Source organism: Emydura macquarii, unplaced genomic scaffold (assembly GCF_026122565.2).
Source record: "Emydura macquarii macquarii isolate MOO-44397 ecotype Brisbane River unplaced genomic scaffold, CSIRO-AGI_Emac_v2 contig_2297, whole genome shotgun sequence".
Taxonomy (NCBI): domain Eukaryota; kingdom Metazoa; phylum Chordata; order Testudines; family Chelidae; genus Emydura; species Emydura macquarii.
In genome coordinates, this window is record NW_027132434.1 from 1,228,266 (window position 1) to 1,241,555 (window position 13,290).

Sequence of the window (13,290 nt, forward strand, 5' to 3'; positions counted from 1 at the left end):
CTGGGGCGCGCGTGAGGAAAAGGGCGGTCAACTGGCGCCCTCTCGTCATAGGCTTGGCTCCGCCTCCTGGGGCGGCAGCAGCGCGCGCAGCCCGCCAGCGCTTAGCCTTTAGCAGCCGCGCGGCGTTCGACGGCCCGCGCCCGTCTCGCAGCACGAGGTGGTCGGGACGCGCGAGCGCTCAGGGGGACACTGACACGTTAATGAACAAGCCGCGGGCCCTGGGCTGCAGGCTGGAGCCGGCGCGGCCCAGCCTCTCCCCTCCGTGCTGCTGCTCCGCCGCCCATGGCCGAAGAGGGTGGAACGGGACCTTGCCATTGCAGAACCTGCGTCGCACGAATGCAAGCTCCAGTCTGGCACAGACCCGTGGACGCTCCCCACCACCGCTCCCCAGCGGGCCCCGACCCCGGGGCCCACCGCTGACAGACGCTGCCTTGCGGCAGGGCCGCAGTTCTGCAGTCGGATCTCTCCCGCCCTTGCTGGCTTCCTTTGAATGATGTAGCTGGTTTGTAGCGGATTGCGAGGCCAGCAGGGAACGTGAGGATGGTCTGATCTGACCTCCCGAGTAACACAGGACTGCCCCCACACTACCCCTACCACCCACACTCACAAATATTGTAACTGTCAACTCAGTAAATACTTCGGTTAGTAAAGGTTTTCCCGTGCAGTACAGAGACCAGTTTATTGTAAGAGCAGGGCTCAGCGATCAAACATATTCAAAGAAAAGTAACATACAAACCAACATTGAAGACTTTCAAGCTAAATGGAACGTAAGGGCACAATGGGAGAACATCAGCTCCCCTGCAACTCTACAAAGTACCTCAAATAATGTATTGTTTAGAGTCCCTCCACATCCAAACAACTGGTTGAAAATATTCAATATTCCTGGCTGTAGCGGTGGAACAGACCATCCACATGCTACAGTGTAGAGAAAAAGGGCCTCTAGACTGATATTCAGGAAATGTGATTTCATTTCTAAGCCTATGTCTACACTGTCGGCGGCTAATGCCATCAGATCGATTTAGCAGGTTCTATTGAGCAGCAGTGAAAATATGCTTAATCGATCCGGAAGTCGACCTATTAAAACCACCTCCCCAAAAAGCATAGCACTTCGTCGATGGGTATGCATTTCCCGTTGGGGCAGTGCAGCGCAATGAAGACAGTGTGCTAAATGGAAGTTACGAAGTCGACGGGAGTTATGCAAGCTACTCTGTGTAGCTTGCGTAACTCCTGTCAACTGCTGCCAAATTTTGCCGGCAGTGAAGACCAGGCCTAACTCATGTACGACCTTTGGCAGCTTACAAGTTTAAAGGTAGGGCTCTGCTCAGTGTTACAACACCCAACAGATTTAGGAGCCTGAATCTCATTTTCAAAAGTGATTTAGATACTTCAGTATAAAGGCATATCTACACTTAAAAACCCTGCAGAGGCACAGCTATACCGGTTGACATAGCATAGTTAATCCACCTCTGCAAGAGGTAGTAGCTATGTCAGCGGGAGAAGCCCTCATATACTCAGACTTTAAGGTTGGAAGTGACCATTATGATCATCTAGTCTGACCTCCTGCACAATACAGGCCACAGAACCTCACCCACCTGTGATAGACCCCTAACCTAAGACTGAGCCATTGAAGTCCTCAAATAATGATTTAAAGACTTCAAGGTACAGGGAATCCACCAGCAAGTGACCTGTGCCCCATGCTACAGAGGAAGGCAAAAAAAAAACCTCAGCCCCTCTGCCAATCTGCCTTGGGGGAAAATTCCTTCCCAACTCCAAATATGGCGATCAGTTAAACCCTGAGCATGTGGGCAAGACTCACCAGCTGGACACCCAAAAATGAATTCTCTGTAGTAACTCAGAACACACCCCATCTAACATCCCTTCACAGGCCATTGGGCATATTTACCACTAGTAATCTAAGATTAGTCAATTGAAAATTAGGCTGTCCCATCATACCATCCCTTCCATAAATGTATCAAGCTCAGTCTTGAAGCCAGCTAGGTTTCTTGTTCCCACTGCTCCCCTTGGAAGGCTGTTCCAGAACTTCACTCCCCTGATGGTTAGAAACCTTCATCTAATTTCAAGCCTAAACCTCATGATGGCCAGTTTATATCCATTTGTTCTTGTGTCCACATTGGTGCTGAACTTAAATAACTTCTCTCCCTCCCTGGTATTTATCCCTCTGATGTATTTATAGAGAGCAATCATATGCCAACATAGTGCTGTCTACACCAGCATTTAGGTCGTATAACTACATTGTTCAGTAATACCAAAGTAATTCTGTAGCGTAGACCTGCTCTAAAACAGACACATTTGAAGCAGTGAGTCTACTGACATTCTTTGATATAGCTTGATTTTGCAATAGTTGGTATAATTAATGCAGTATTTGAAACCCAAAATAAGCTGGATTCACAACAGATACACGTTGGAATGAAAAGATTTTATGGATGAGTGCTATCACAAAAATGTTTCCTGCATTCCTTCTGCAAGTGCTTTTTAAGCAAGGCAAGATACACATTGGTCAACCTAAGGTATTTTTTCTGCATACCTATGAAAGGCAGGATCACTTGGATAGTAGTCTCTATTTTAATTCATACCACAATGCAGTTCTATATTCACCCATAGAAAAATACAAGACTAGATACTATTTGCTAGAAAGTAGCATTTATGATTTCTCCCCCCTTAATCACTTCCAGGTGATTCCTTAAAAATCACAACATACATCTATAAAATCTTTTTTAAATGGGCTTTATTTTTTTTAGACGTAAATATACTGTGATCCTATGTACAAAATAAGTAGACATTTAAACTTCTTGAGCATGTATCAAATAGCATTGCCAAGATCCCGTCTCTTTGGGTGTCATTTTGACGCTAAAAGACAGAAAACTAATTAGATCTGCAACAATTTAATTGAGTTAGCATTCAATACTGATTAAAACCTTCAAAAATGTTCTGCCCCTGGAATATTCTCTTCCTTCTCACCCAGCTAGCATAATTCAGTGGCAAAATTAGCAAATAACACCTTGCCCAAGTAAAGGTATATACACTGTACAACAAGACTATAAAAGCTGAACACACATAATTCAAACAAAAAACAGAACATTAGTCCCATGTTCCAAATGATAAGCAAGAACTTAAATTGCAGACCATAGCAGGTAATACATAATGCAATACATCAAGTGTTAAAACACGAAGTGCTTAGTTCACAAAATTCACTACTAAAATCAATGTGGCATGTCTAGTGATCAATTAAACTATTAAATATTTTCATTCAGAAGGAAAGAAAAACTTAAAAGCAAAAAAGGTAGAAGAGGGAAGCTCAAACATGACTCAGATCTTAAAAAGGAACTTTAAACTTTAAAAAGGAACTTTAAAAAGGAACTTTAAACAGTGATTCAGCCCAAGCTTTAAAATAGTTTAAAATTAGGTATGCCATCATGTTCCTTGATAATCTGCAATAAGAGAGAAGCAAAATTCTAGAATATTCAAAGTTTAAGGTAGCCTTTGTTTTGTGTCCCATTTAGTATTTGTTGTACTTTTAACAAAAGGCCTAAATGCTGGGTCGGAGGGAGAGGAGCAAAAAACCCAACCCACACTAAGGCTATTTTATCTAGTATCTCTTGTTGGCTAAAGCTCAGCAGAAAAATCCTTTGAAATTTTACTTAACACTCTAGGAGTTCACACAGTCATTAGCACCCATGAATAAGGTGATTCCCCCTTTTTCCTCCTCTCAAATTTAAGTTGTATTTTGTATTTGAGCCTGGTGCTGGTAGGTGGTTATGCTGCTCAAAAGTGACACCATCCAAGAATCTGGTAGCATGAGTCCAATTTAAGAACATACTCACATTTTCCAATATATGTTCAAGGAAAACTGCAGTCTAAATATATTCCAGTCACTACATCCACAAAGATTAAGTAAAACAGTTTTGGAATGAGTGAAAAAAGTTTTCAAAATATTTTAAATTCTAAAAAGGAGTAAGTGTATAACTATGGTGTTTTAACATTCACTGCTGTTTTCCTTAAAATTCTTCAGATAAAACTAAAATTAAACCTTATGAAACAAAGGTTAACACATTAAAAGCTAGATTGTACAGTCATTTTAGTCATTCACTGGGCTCAAACTGAAAGTGTTACAAATGAACCCACTTGGGGTTCTGTTATAAAAATGCCATTCCAAGTTTCTCAGTCACTGACTTCCATATCAGATTTCCTGAGTTTACAAAGGAGGAAAAAGGAAGCTTCTTGGCAACTGTTGGCTCTACAGTCTCCACCAAGAATCTGAAAACCAAGGTGGGTTCTTTTACTACTGGTGATGCATAAAGAAGGAAAGAAAGAACTCACCTTGACTTTCAGATCTGTGATAGAGTTTGCAGGGTTGAGCGTCAAGAATACTATGATTTTATTTATAAACTGAACAAGTTTTATATAGTAATACTTGAGGAACAAATATGGAACCCCAGGGTGTATGTCTCCCATTCCAAGTCATTTTTCAGATTAAAACTAATTTTAAGTGCCAGCTTTAGCACAAGGCTCAGGTGCAAGTAGAAAGCACTATTTTTAAAAAAGTCTTTAACTGACAATTTTAAGGTGGAGAATTATGTTTCACACGGTCACACTGTAAGTGGCTCATAGGCTGTGACCGAGGCATAGCAAAGTGGATGTAGCTTTCCTTTAAAAAGGATTTTGCTCTAGAGACATTACCCAAGTAATGAAGACTAAAAGACAACATACTATGCAGGACCATTTTCTACCATATATTTGCCAGGAGCTATCTAATTACTTACGCTAAAGTTAAAGAACTCTTGATTTTCACCTAAGAAGTACTTGCCACCTATTTGCATTCTCAGTTACAGTACATTCCAGTACATACATTATTGCACAATGTTTGTTTTAAAGTTAGAGACATTTTAGTGAACAGGTTTGAAAACAAATAAAACAACTATTTTAGTATCTCAGAGCTAAATTCATTGTACTCCTCCTTATTGATCTAGGCATTATGGAATGTAGATAAACTAGCTAAAGCAGCTCCTCCAATCTACACAGCAAAATCTTGCCAAGGAAGGCTAGATACACGCAGTCTGATAAGTTTGAAGATACTATGGAACAAATGTCCTTTTGTAGTCACAAAGGCAAGCCAGCTAGGAGAATTTCCATCTACATACATAAAAAAATGTAAAGAGAAAGATTTATATTGAGGCACTTCAGTGAAAGCATTACTGGTTTAGATGAAAATGTTCGATATATTAAAATGCGTATATTAAATTACCCATCCAAAACTTGATTTTTTAAAATTTTATGTACCAAAATTGGTGGTCTGGACTAGCACTGGTAGAAGTGTAGTTATGCATATTCAATTTTTCTGTACACAGATTCTAGTTAGTGCTATTTTATTGGAAATGGACATTATACAGCACTTGCTATCACCAGAACCAACTTCCTGCCTACTCATCTACATTTTCCATGTTGTTAGTCGGCTTCTGGAATGCAGATTAAACTTTATAGAAGCAACAGAGGAATTTGTCACCTGGTTTTGAAGGGCAAACCTCCTATATTTCACGAAAGACATACATTTAAAAGCCTACTATACAACCAAAAACAAAATTAAAGGAAGTTTATCATTTATCATTTTATTAGCCTATACAAGCATATTAATTGAAATGAAGTTATTTAAGAAATACATCTTGAAGTTGTTCCTTTGCTATGGCTATGGATGAGGAACTTATTCCATGCAATCTGTTATGGACAGAAGAAACTTCCTTTAGATTTAAAGTCTGTGGGAAAAAACACTGGATTGCAAATGCAAGTTTTTAACTGAGTTGCTTTATTTCCATCCCTTTCAGGTAGAGGTACTGTGGCTGAAGTTAGATTTTTTTTTTATTTTGTTGTCAGATAGTGAGTGGCATACAGGAATTTGAGACAAAATAGACAACCTACATCTCACCTTGGAAATGGAATCCCAGGTATTCAAGACAGTTGTATTTCATCCCCTTTGATGCTTCAACCTCAGCGTGCAGAGCATTGGGGTGGAAGGTGGAATGTAGCCAAAGTAGGTAGTCTCTACTATTAAAGATATAAGGTTGCACCTACAAGGTATAAAGATGAAGCCAAGGGAGCCTGCAGATTCTTCATCTGGAATTCCTGGACACTTTCAGGCAAAAAAGAAATACAGGTTGAAACTACATCCATATCACTAAAGTAGTTCTTATGATCAGATACCAACTGAAACTTACCTTAAAATCTCTATTGAACTTAGTGCATTTCCCACTGATTTCAATAGAGTTTGTTCATGTCCAAATTATTTGCTGTTAAGTGGAAAACAGTCGCCACTGTAAAATAAGTTACAGTTAACTATAAAGCATTAAGAAATGGTTTGATAAAATACTAGTTAATTCTGAAAATGTTTCCTTTTAAGGAAACAGCACATATCCTGTCCATGCATTATAGTTTCCTTAAATATTAAATTACATGTATAGCACTGCTCTCCTAGCTGCTCATACAAAGAAAGAGCAGGTCTCAGATGTAATGTGACTGAATGAAAATTTTACAACTGATATGATATGGCCAAGATTTGTTTGGATGATCAGTCATCGAGTCTAACAATTCTCTTCCAGGAAGATTAGTGTTAATAGATTTCTAGAAGAGAATGCAAATATTGTGCATCTCTTTAGTTCAGCACAAGATGTTGAATTAGTACAGGCTTTAAAATGCTTACTGCAAACTAACAATTTACTATATTTAAAAGCACATTAAGATTCAATACTATTTGAATGGCAATTTTTTTTCACTGATAGCAGCACAGTTCAGTCAAAATCTATCAAGCTTGCACATTGTAATTTAAAAGGGCACCAACTTAAAAAAATATCACTTCTGTCTGGTGTTTCACATGCTCTTGATAAACACCTAAGATTACTGTAATTCAAAGAATAAAGGGGGGAAAGATACCTCCTTCCCAATTTAACTTTGTGCATCTGACACTTTCTATTGTCAGTTTCATCCTCTGGATGGGCTTTTCACACAGCAACAGGAGAAAGAACAAACATTGTGAAACCACAAAAGACTGGCAGATGGCCTCAAGCAGTGGCGCCCAAAGCTGTACACATGGTGCGTACTATTGGCAGTAGCAAGGAAGAGCAGCGCTGGCTGTCCCACTGCCCATTCAGGATTGGCCCTGCACCAGGGAGGGTGCACATGCAACAGGGCCAAAAACTGAGAGAGTAGCATTATCACATGGTGCACAGAAGTTGCAGTGCCGTTCAGGTTTGGTTCTGTACTGCACCCCACATCATGGCTGCCTGCCTGACCTTGCCCACTTCCAGCAGCCTACCTCCCCACAGGTATGGGAAGTGATGCTGCATCTGGGGGGTGCTGAGCATGGTGGGTGAGGTGTTAGGGCCAGTGGCTGCAGCAAGGATAGTTCCAGAAGGACTGACAGGGCATACCGCTGGAAAAATTTCTGGGGGCATTGCTGGACTCAAGGGCTGGTATGGTACTTAAACTACTTCAATCATTTTTAATTTGACTAGATTTCAAGCTGTCTCTCTTTAGAGAGCCCACTGAAAATATTAAGTACCTGAAAGGAAAACACTTAGAAAAACCTTGTTCTTTGATCTATATCAGAAAGTAGAACTGAGCAGAAGAGACGGATTATCTCTACAGTGATCTTTTTCTATTAGTAGATCCCTGTGCAGATGCAAAATTTGGTTTGAGCAAGACTTCAGAAGTACTTTAAAGAACACAAAGAAAGCTAACACCAGATCTGTGCAGCAATTTTAAAGTGTATTACTATTTATCTGAAAATACCTACAAAATGTAATTATGAAATATAAAAAGTAATTGGGTAGTGAGAGACTTAGGTAGGAACAGAGATTATTTGTCCAACTGGCAATGTATAATGCACTTCTGCATGTCATTCAGTTTCTGGTTCTTCAGCCACATCATAGAATTTTTTTTGACAGTTTGTCTTTCCACAGTGCTAAATAAATATCCTTTTTCCTGCAAGTGCAGCAAATTAACAAATTGAAAAAAACAGTTACTAGCTAACCTTTCTGTAACTGTTGTGCAACATCTCTATTCCACTGTGTTTGTGCACAGTTGGAGAACTTTTACCCTTAGGAATACCCTCTGGGTAGCTTGAGCATCCTCTACTATCTTGCATGCATCACACAGGTATAAAGGGCTGAGCTGCCCCAAACTCCTGACCCCAATTCCCTCCTACCAGGGCCAGATGAACCTTTTGTGGGCCCAGTGCCAAACATATTTAAAGCCCCCATGGGGTATTGGGGCATGGCATCGGGGGTCAGTCCCAAGAGCAAAGAGCTGGCTGGGGGCAAATGGAACACAGCGCAGTGGGGGCAGCCCCGCTCCACCCAGCCCAGCGTGAGGGCACTGTTTACAAACCGGCAGATGAACACTGGCCCGCCCAATCCTCTGCTGCCAGCCTGCCCCTTCCCCTCAGAAGTGGGCCCATGCTGCATCCCATTGCCCAGTGCCCCATGCCCAGAGACCCCCCCCCAGACCCTTATGTCCATTGTTTCCCCCACTGCAGGCCCCCCCAGACTCCTATGCCCAGCACCCCCTTGGACCCACTTTGCCCAGAGACCCTCTGTTGACCCCTTACCACAACTGCAGTGCCCTGCACACACCCCCACCCAATGCCCCCCACCAAACCCCTATGTACAGCACCTCCCACTGCCCTGCATCCCTCCACAACTGCCCAGCACCCCACACAGACCCCCCACTGCTCAGCACCACCCCCACAGGCACCCCAAAACATATAAACCTGTTCCCCCCATGGCTCAGCAACACCCCTGCCCAGACCAATTCTCCTGCACCTTGCCCCCCAGCCACACTCACCGGCTCCTCTAGGAAGTTACCATGTCTGCCCAGTTGAGCCAGCAGTGCGGTCGAGGCCAGTCCTGGGGCGGGTATTGCTCCAGCCCCTTGGGAGAGGTGCAATCATCCAGACCAGAGCAAGAGTGGGGCCTGCCTGGCTTGGCTCCCTCAAGACGCACTTGCCTCGTGGAGACTGGCTGAGCCTTCTACACTGCCCTCCCCACCCACTGACCGAGACTGGCCTGGCTTCTGCATCAGTCCCAGGGAGCTTGTCCCCAGGGAGGCAAGTGGGGCCCCGCATGTGGCAGGTAGTAGAGACTGCTTGGAGTCAGAACCACGCTAGGGAGTAGGGAAGAGCCCTGGGCTGTGACCCTGAGAACCCACCCAGCCCTGCCGCACCCACTGGCCCAGTGGCCAGCAGCCCTGCCCAGCCTGCGTGGCAGAGCCAGCTGCTGGACGGCAAGCCCCCCTACAGGCAAGTGGGACCTGTTGGCTGGAAGTTGCTCACACAGCAAAGCCTGAGCGCTGGACTGCCCAGGCGAAGGGTCAGACCTGGCTGTGTGGATGGGTTAAGCTGGGTCTGTAATGGGCCTCTTCCAAGTGCGGGCCTGCTGGAATGGTGCCATTGGCACCATAGTAAACCCAGTACTGCCTCCTAACCAGAACAACTGATAGAGAAGGGAAGAAGGGCAGGTCGTGGAATGGACATGTTCTTCAATATGTTGCACAACAGTCACAAAAGGTTTGGAACACTTTTTCTTCTTTGAGTGATTGCACATGTCCATTGCACCGTAGGTGAATCACAAACACTTCTATTTTGAGGTGGGATCTGAGTTTATTTGAACGAGGTCTGAAGGACCATTCATCCAAATTTAGCTTTGTCTCTAGCTTCTTGAGAGACTGTGTAGTGCAAGGCAAATGTGTGACACGATTATTAGGTTGCCACCCTGCAAATATCTAATATTGGCATGAGCCAAAAAAGCCACAGGCCACCTGGGATCTAGACAAATTACCCAATACTCTAGTCAGCAGCTCTGTGTTAGCCAACTGATAACACATGCAAATACAACTGAGCTATCCAAGCCAAAGTCGGTGTGAAAACCAGGCTGCCCTTCATTCTATCTGCAAATGCCATGAACAATTGAGATAAAGATCTGGAAGACTTAGTTTACTCCATACAAAACACTAATGCCCTAACGTCTAAAGTGTGCAGTGACTCCTCTACCTTGCTACTGTGAGGCTTTGAGAAGAAGTTTGATAAGTGAATTGCCTGGTTGACATGAAATGAGAACACCACTTTCATAAACAAGCTTGGATAAGGATGAAGGTAGACTTTATCTGTGTAAACAATCAAACAAACTTACAACCATCAGGCTGGAAAAAAAGGAGCAGTTATCCACAGAAGGGTGAAATGTTGATATAGCTACTAGGTATAGCCTAACTGAGCTAATCACTAATCCTTGATGTTTCAGATACAAAAGATAGTCCAGCACATGCTGAACAGAAGCCAGAACGGGATGGAAAATGTCTTGATGGTTGTCCTTGATGGTTTTCTACTATACAGCAGTACCTCCTCCACCTCTCTGGAGCAAGACTCTTTGCCAATGTTAACCATGAAGTCTCCAGGCCATCTTGTGAAGAGCCTGGAGATTGGGGTGGAGGAAGCAGATGCGATTCTGCGAAACTAGGTCCGTGTGAAGCAGGAGTTTCAGAGGGGAACTAATTGAGAGGTCCAAGAGCTATGAGGAAGAGAGTGTTGATGGAGCCACACAACAGCAATCAGTAGAAGACTGGCCTTGTCCTGTTTGACCTTGCACAGAACTCTGGGCAGAAAAGGGAAGGGGTGGCGCATAAATGTGACTTCTCAGCGAACCTGGGCTGCAACCTACTCTGAAGCAGAACTAATGACATTTTGTGTTGCCTTTTGTTGCAAACAGATCCACTTGGGGAGTTCCCTGGAACTAGAAAATGGACCTTGCTATGTCTGGGTAAAAGGGACCACTCATGGTGATAGATAATTAACTTGCTTAGGCAGTCTGACAGCATGTTCCAAATTCCTGAGAGGTTGCCCAACTTGCAAATTGCCCTACAGGATTTGCAAGGATTTTACCAGGGATTTCCTTTTGATTGTTGGAAAACTCCCCAGAACTGACTACCTCAATTTACCTTTGGGAAGATACAGATACAGCCTTCTGATTGAAGGATTGATACCCAGGCAAAAACTTCTTCAAAAACAAAGTATTCTTTATTTGTTACCAATTTTGTTACCAATCAACATGCAACACAAGGTAACACATAACATAGGTCACATAACACAATACAAAGCAACACAAGTAATATAACCCAATATGGCACAGCATAAATAATTAGTCAGTGTAATGTAACATAACTTACACAGATACAATGTCATAATCATTGCATAACATAACACAAACCTCTTTAGTCCACAATAACAAAATAACCAATAACACAACACTACAGGCAGCAGTCTTGGGTAGTGACTTTGACATGTGGAATGGAAGAGGCAGGTTCTTTACTTATAGCTTTAGGTTATATTCAGGCAGACCCAGCCATCCAGCTTTATTAACTCACTTACACTCATTCATTCCTTACATTTAAAATAAAATCATGCTTACTTCTTAAGCTTTCTTCTATTCTTTCTGATTCGTCTCAAGGGTCCTTCTGATCTGTCTTTGGTGATTTCAGCTCTTTTAGTGACTTCTGCCTCCTTTTCTCAATCTTCTGTTCTGCTGCTGCTGCCAGCTTTCCACTCTCTATTTTTCTTCTTGACCATTCTGCACTTGCTCTTCACTCTACTGCACTGCACTGCACTGACTCTCCGCTCCAACGCACTGACTCTAAGCCAGCCAGGTCCCCTCTTTATATACAGATTTTGCCTTTATCTGATTGGCTGCTCTTTCAATCCTGGTTCCAATTCTCCCATTCAGTTCTATGCTGTTTTGCATACTCGTGCTGGATCTGGTTGAGAATTTACACTTTTTACCTGACTGACCCTTCCCTTCAGGTATTTTGCAGAGACCTCTGTTCTTAAATCATTCTAAGGCTGCCATTTTGATTTTCTCAGGTAAAATACCTGCAGCAGCCATTTTGGATTTTAGCTGTGACTGCTTAAAACTCTCATTTATTACTTATTAAAACCTTTTAAAACTAAAACAACTACATTTTTATATTCACCTAATCACTAATTAGACATGCCAAAATTGCAATCTTTCTCCCTGCTCCAGCTGTGTGACAGGGAGCTGTCTGTAGTGCTGAATCCTTACTCAGTCTTAGTAGTAGATAAGTAGATAAAATAGTAGATAAAAATCTTTTGTATCTGTCCCCTCCTGGTTGGGTTCTATACCTATTTATCAATCCAATACTTGTAAGTTGTTGTTGAGTTCAATGGATGTTTGGTTTTGTCCAGTACTGGCTCAAGGTTTCCTTCTAGGACTGAGCAAATACTTCCTGCTAGCACAATTCCTCACGATCACTGATTTCTTTTTATTTAATTTTATTTGTATTTTATTTTTATTTTGTTATGCTACCAAATATAGTTGCCCACTTCTCTCCACTCCTCCCAGCTTCTTCAGCTCTTCTAGTTCTTTCAGCAATTTGTCAGCATAAGTTATCAGAGTCTAGAAAATAGAAGTAATATTGGGAGATATTAGCTTTAGGTAGTCTATATAAGGCTAGGTCTACACTCAAAAGTTAAGTTGACCCAATTACATTGCTATGGGGTGTCAAAAAAAATCCACCCTGAGTAAAGTAGTTAAGCCAACATAATCCTGGTATAGACAGCACTAGGCTGACAGAAGAATTCTTCTGTTGGCCAGGCTACCACCTCTTGGGGGAGACAGATTAATAATGTTGATGGGAGATCCCTTCCCATCACTATAGTGAGCATCTACATTGAAGCGCTACTGTGGGGCAGCTGCAGTCATGCCGCTGTAGCATTTCCAGTCAGACTGGAGGGTCAGGGAGAGACCATCCAGTGTGAAAGGTGTCTGCTAGTGGAATCTCTTAGGAAGCAGGTGGAAAGCTACAGGCAGAGGGGCTAGGCTGAGAGCATCTTGCACATGAGGAGTTAATCGAGAATTTTCATATGGAGATGTCCAAGGCTGAGGAAGCTATCCAACCAGGGAGGACTGCTGTCACACCACCAGAGGAGGAGGATTGGCTCTGCCACAGGGAGAACACTGGCTGCTGGTTACTTCTGGCGGCAGGCAGTGCGGCATCCCTACTCCCTCACCGACCATAGTGATGAAGAACCATTATGCTGCCCTGCAATGCGCAATGAGGAATGACCCCCAAAAGGAGGAGGAAGATAAGCTCTGTACCCCAAGGCTGGAAGAATCACAGCCATCACTCCCAGGAGGAAACAAAGGGTAGTGGCAATTGATAATATCTTCTGAGGGGGATGGAGCTATCCATCTGTTGACCTGACAAGGAATCTGGGGA